The 5701-nt window shown below is 47.9% G+C and overlaps 1 non-coding gene across 1 annotated transcript; it reads right to left on the reverse strand.

Annotated features, from left to right (window-relative positions):
* Positions 1-5363: 5363 nt before the first annotated feature.
* On the reverse strand, positions 5364-5491 carry LOC117702356 (small nucleolar RNA SNORA17). Its single transcript, XR_004606009.1, has one exon. It is a non-coding gene; the product is annotated as a small nucleolar RNA SNORA17 (small nucleolar RNA).
* Positions 5492-5701: the final 210 nt, after the last annotated feature.

Below are 5701 nucleotides of genomic sequence, written 5' to 3' on the forward strand. Positions count from 1 at the left end.
TTAAGCATGGAATCCTTTCTACAAAATTAGTGTAAAATGGCAGCTTAGTTTGTAACCTGGATAGAAGCTCAACCGCTCTCCAGGGAGCCTTGAGGCCAGTGCTGTAGAAAACGCATTCTAGATCCAAGCAGTGTAGTGATTTTCACCCTTGGAGACTAGACTCCCTTTTCTCCCCCAACCCTCTGGAAATCCTGACATCATCACCATATTCCTAACCTACCTCAGAATCTCTGGGGCTCATCCTCGGATAGGGAGAGCATTCCAGTCCAGACCAGTTTGGAAACCACTGGTCTTTGGAACATTGTATTTGTTTGGAAAGGAATATGGAAATTAAACTCATCTTGAACTTTCTAAGTTTGGTGAGAACATATCACAATCTCAAGCAGTATGTATGTATGTATATGTTCATGTTCATATATAGATAAATAGAGAGGGGGTTAGGTTTTTTAAAAAGAGCTATAAGTCCCCATGCCCTCCTTGTCTACTGGGATTCTGGCTTGCAGTCAGTGGTATATGGATAGACTTGAGAAATTGAAAGCCACTGCTCTCAAGGGCTAGATAGGATCATGCATGCAAATGCCATTGAGTGTAGGGCAGTGTGATGATACAGGAGCAGTCTCAGTACTGGGTACCATATTGGATGCTGGTTCATGTACAATGCATATTACACACCTCCAGGACTCTACAAGGCAGGCACTGTTGCTCACATCTTACACAGAGGTACACAGACCCTCTGAAGGGAGCTTACTCAGAAGTACCCACATCAGAAGCTGGATCTGGCACACACAGGTCCTACACAGTCCGTGTGTGATTTTCACTGCTAGTATTTTTAAAGGGAGGCTGCCGGTATCCAGCAGGTGTGGTCAGGACAGCTGCTTAGAATTCAGGCTGTCTGTACCACGTCTTAGAAAGTGGATGGAATTCCACAGTCAATACTTACTCTAAGTCTCTCCCCTGGAGTGTTCAAACTCCTTTCTTCAGGAAATCCCTTTGGGCATCTAGTCCTAGGTACCAGAGGGGTTAAGAAAACCAAAAGACATGGTCCATTTTCTGGGGATCCTTACACTGTGATGTGGAAGATGGGTAATAAGCCCTCTAGATCTGGCCGTGCTGGATGATGGTGGAGGCTGGGGCTGAGAGCAGGAGCAGTCAGGAAGACTGCCCACAGTTGCTAGGAGTTGGACCTACTTCTACAATAGAAGGTATTTAATAGATCTGTCTGGGACTCTCTTTGCTCTTCTTGCTTCTGTAGCAGGCCTTTTCAAACAATTTCATTCAAACTCACGTGTACACTAGAAGTTCCACCCTAAAGCCTCAAAGGGGCCACCCCTAATAGAGCTCTCCCACAGACTTGGGAGTCCAGTAAGTTTAAAGTCTTTGACCTTCAATTGTCTCAATATCTCTTGTGATGGTTAATATTGATTATCAGCTTGATCTAGGGTCTAGAATCACACAGGGCTGAAGATGGAACTTAGTGATGAAGTCCTTGATTTCATCACGCAGAAGTGTGGGTGTGATTCAGAGTAAATCTTGACTATGAAATTCCTTCTACTTTTTAATACATGGCACAGACTGCCCACTCTCTAACCAGCTGTTCTGACCACACCTCATGGGTACCAACAGACTCCCTTTCAAACTACCCAGATGTGAAGTCTTACACTGAGTTCTGCCAGACCTGGGAACAGACCTTGTGAACTTGTGTCTGTGTCTGTAAGGGCTTATCTAGATTATATTGCATGACATGGGAAAGCCCACCCCAAATTCAGGCAGTGGTATTCCTTGGGCTGAATAAAAAATTAGGGAACTGAGTACCAGCATCCTCCCTGTCCCTGCTTCCTGATTGTGTATGCCACATGACCAGCCACCTCATCCTCCAGCTGCCACAATGGTCTGCCTGAAGACCTGCGTTCAGATCCCCAGTGACCATATAAAAGCCAGACATGACATACATACCTGTAACTCCAACTCTAGGAGGCGGAGACAGGAGGAACCCGGAGCTCATTGGCCAGGCAGTCCAGCCTTAACTGGGAACTTGTGATCTATCAGTGATAGATCCTGTCTCAGAAAGAGAGTGACTGAGACTGACATTCTGACGTCTCCTTCTTGCCTCCACAGTGGTAAGCATACCAACTCACCTACACATGCATATGTCATGTGCACACACACACACACACAAACGCACTCATGTACATGCACACACACATTTGTGTGTGATGTTAGTCAATGCTTCATCACTAAGCTACATCTCCAGCCGTGTTGTATGTATTTTAAATGCAGGTTTTTAATTGGAGGGGAAAAGGGATGGCGGAGGTTACATAATAACAAGGTTCCTTCCAGGACCCTCCCCTTGCCAGTCCATAGGTACTTATTTTCCAAATTGTGGGGGGAAGTCTGTTCCTGTGAAAGCGTCTTCAGTTCAGTGGGTGTGGGCTCCTGTACTTACTTCTGCTTGCTCCGGCCGGGCTCAACCTCCTTCCTGCCTCAGCCACCCACTCCTTCCCCTTTGACCACTGCCTTAGGAAGTGAGGAAGAACCTGGCTGAGTCCTTTATGGAATCCCCTGACTGAGACCAGAAGGTCAAACTCCCTTTGCCTATTGCCTCCCCAATGGTCACTGCCCTGACTCAATAGCTCAGGAATGTCACTCTTGGTGGAGAGCATTTCTCAGCAAGCTATAGGAAGGAGCATAGGGTGGAACACCCCAGCCCTAGGGTCTTGGCTGGACCCAGTCTATGCTATCCAGATTCCCTCCTGAACTAGATCTTATTTCCTGCGAGCCTTCAGGTTTCCGTCTGACCCACTGACCTCTCCCCATCACCCCATGTTAGTCATCTTTAAGTATATATATCTCAGTGACATTGAGTGTGTTCTTGTTGGTATATGGCCAGTCACTACCATGATCTCCATTATATGTTTCATCTTCCCAGACAGACCCAACCCATCACATGGTAATTCCCGCCTTCTCCTTACACCAGCTGGGGCCTACGCTGGGTTACTTTTTGCCTCACCACTTTTGACTGTCTTACATAAATGGAGTCAAGACAGTATTTGTCATCTGTGATTGAATTCTTTCATTCAGCCTAATGTCTGTAAGGTCTATTTGCGCTGTCAACATGGGTAGAGTAATACTCTGTTGCATGTATGTGCCATGTTCTGTTTATTCATTCATCCATCAGTGGGCACCTGGGTGGCTTCCAGGTTTTAATTGTTGTGACTAATGCTGCCATGAGCACGGGCCGCACAAAGGTCTCTTCAGGCCTTCGCTTTGGGTTCTTTGGGTGGATGCCCAGAAGCAAATTGGAATTAGACTCTATTTCTATTTTTCATTTTGAATTATATTTATGTATGATTACTGTGTGACTGGATGCACAGTATCTGTCATGGTGCTTATGTGGATGTCAAAGAACAATTCTTAGAAGTCAGTGTCCTCCTTCCTTCTACCGCTGGTCCCAGGGATTGAACCTGGGTCTTTAGGCTTGTTGGCAAGTGCTTTAACACACTGAGCCCTTTCAGCAACCCTCCAGTTTCAGTGTTCTGAAGAATTGCCACACTGTCTTCCCCAGGGGCTATACCGGTTTATTTCACCATAGCAGTGTGTAAGGGACTTTCTCTGTGTCCCATTAATCTGTGCATTCCTGTGGAAGCCATTCTAACAGTTGTGGAGAGCGAGAGTGTGTCTCATGGTGATTAGATTTACATTTTTTTTCTTGCTCTTGCTGGCCGTTTATGTATCTTCTTTAGAGCCTGTCTCCTCATGTCCTTGGAGAACCTTTCCTTTTATAACATCAAAAAAACCATCATGAATGATCCCCATTCTTCAAGTCTTTAGTGCAGGTGACATCCCGAGCCAATCCCCCATCTTCAGAGTCAAGGGCACAGCCTTACAGATATACTTTTAGAAACTCTTGATTAGTTCTTTGTGAATTTCACATCCCTTGAGCCGACTCATCAGCTCCTCTGCTTGTCAGGTGCCCTCCACTCTTGCAACTTTCCCAACAACAGAGAAGAAAAAATATATCCCACTGTGGAAGCTGTAGCGTGTCACAGTGTGTCCCACAGTACACCCCTTTATCAATACTTCTTTGCTTGTAAATATTCATTGCAATGACTTGTTGGTCTGGTTATGAGGCCTCTGGTCTCTGCTAGTCTGTCAATCCTGGGACCTCACTGGGACTCCTGCTATTGCCCTGTGTCATGGAGATCCTTTGGCTTTGGATCTGTAGGACTGGCCTCTTCTTGCATGTTAGCAGTTTGGGTTAGATGTTGGGGTGGTCCAATTCAAAGCCCTGGGTCTGGGCTTGAGAGGTATCAGAGCTAGTCAGCTGGTCAGCTCTCCAACTCTCATACCCTTAGGGTCAGTTCCCCAGCAACCTCCTAAACCAGGGCCAGCTCTACCCTGTTGCCCAGGTGAGGTGCAGGACCAGCTCTCCTGAGTGCTGTAGCTGGTTCTCCCGCTCTCATGGTCAGCTCTCCTGCCTGCTAGATATAGGTGGCAAGGGATGAGGGAGAGGAGGAGAACATCTTTCCCTTGTCAGTACCACCACACTACAGACAAGAAGCAGGACCAGATGTCCCATGCTCATGCCCTTAGGCCTGGCTTTCCCATGCCCACACCACCAGGGTCAGTTCTACTGTGCTGCCCAGGCAAAGTGCAGGGCCTGCTCTCCTGAGTGCTGCAGCTGTTGACGGGCAGGGTCAGCTTTTCTTCTCTCATGCTCCCAAGGGCCAGTTTTCCCACAATGCCCAGGACGAGGGGTGGGGCCAGTTCTGCCCAGCCCTCAGACATCAACATGTCCCCAGGTGGTAACCAAGACCAGGAATGCTTACCTGGCCTTTGATGGTAACAGGCTGCTGCAGAGCCATGGACCCAGATGTGGCCTCCAGTAAACAGCACAGGTCAGGACCCCACCTTGGTTGCCAGTGTCACCACTGGATACTCACATTGTGTGATTCTTCACTATCTTCAAGTCTCCAGTTCTGCCTCTCTTTATTGTGCCCACATCCTTCTGTTTGTCCACCGCTTACTTGTTCCTCTTAGTGGCACCCAGGGTCTCTGAGTATCTGGGGTCATCTCAGGAGTACTATGACCCACTTGTGCATTATAGCACTGGGCAGGGGGTCATCTCTGGCATGGTCCCCTCAGGTCTGCATGGTGCCAAACTAGTGGTCATCTCAGGTTAGCTCCCTGTCCAGGACCCAGGGTGCTGTCATCTTGGGTGGTCATTTCTGGCTCATACCCCTCTGAGATCCATGGTCCCAGGCAGGGTTCTTCTAGTCTCCAGCTCACTCCCTACTCTGGGATTCCTTCTGGGCCTGCATGGCACTGGCTGGTGGTCATTTCAGGCAAGCTCTCTTTCTTTCAGGAAGGTTGGGCTCCTAACCGTTCAAAGGGTTCATAGGGTCAGAACTGTAGTCATAGCCTCTCTCTTCTCTGCCACCTACTGATGTTCATGTGACACAGCAGCCACACCTGCAGTGCTTCTAGGGGCAGGCAGTACATGTTTTTGATATTTATTAGTCAACTGATTTCTGTTTCCACAAAGACAGTGTACTGAGCAGCAGCCGCTTCCCTTAGGACTTTGGCTAATATTCAAGCGCTCTGGTTGCACCGGGGTCTGTTTCTCAGGCATTGCCTACCAGTGAGCTGCGTCCCTTACGCTTGCCTTGATTGGCCTGTTGGCATCATTACACCTGTTAGCCAG

This window comes from Arvicanthis niloticus, unplaced genomic scaffold (assembly GCF_011762505.2).
Source record: "Arvicanthis niloticus isolate mArvNil1 unplaced genomic scaffold, mArvNil1.pat.X pat_scaffold_738_arrow_ctg1, whole genome shotgun sequence".
NCBI lineage: Eukaryota > Metazoa > Chordata > Mammalia > Rodentia > Muridae > Arvicanthis > Arvicanthis niloticus.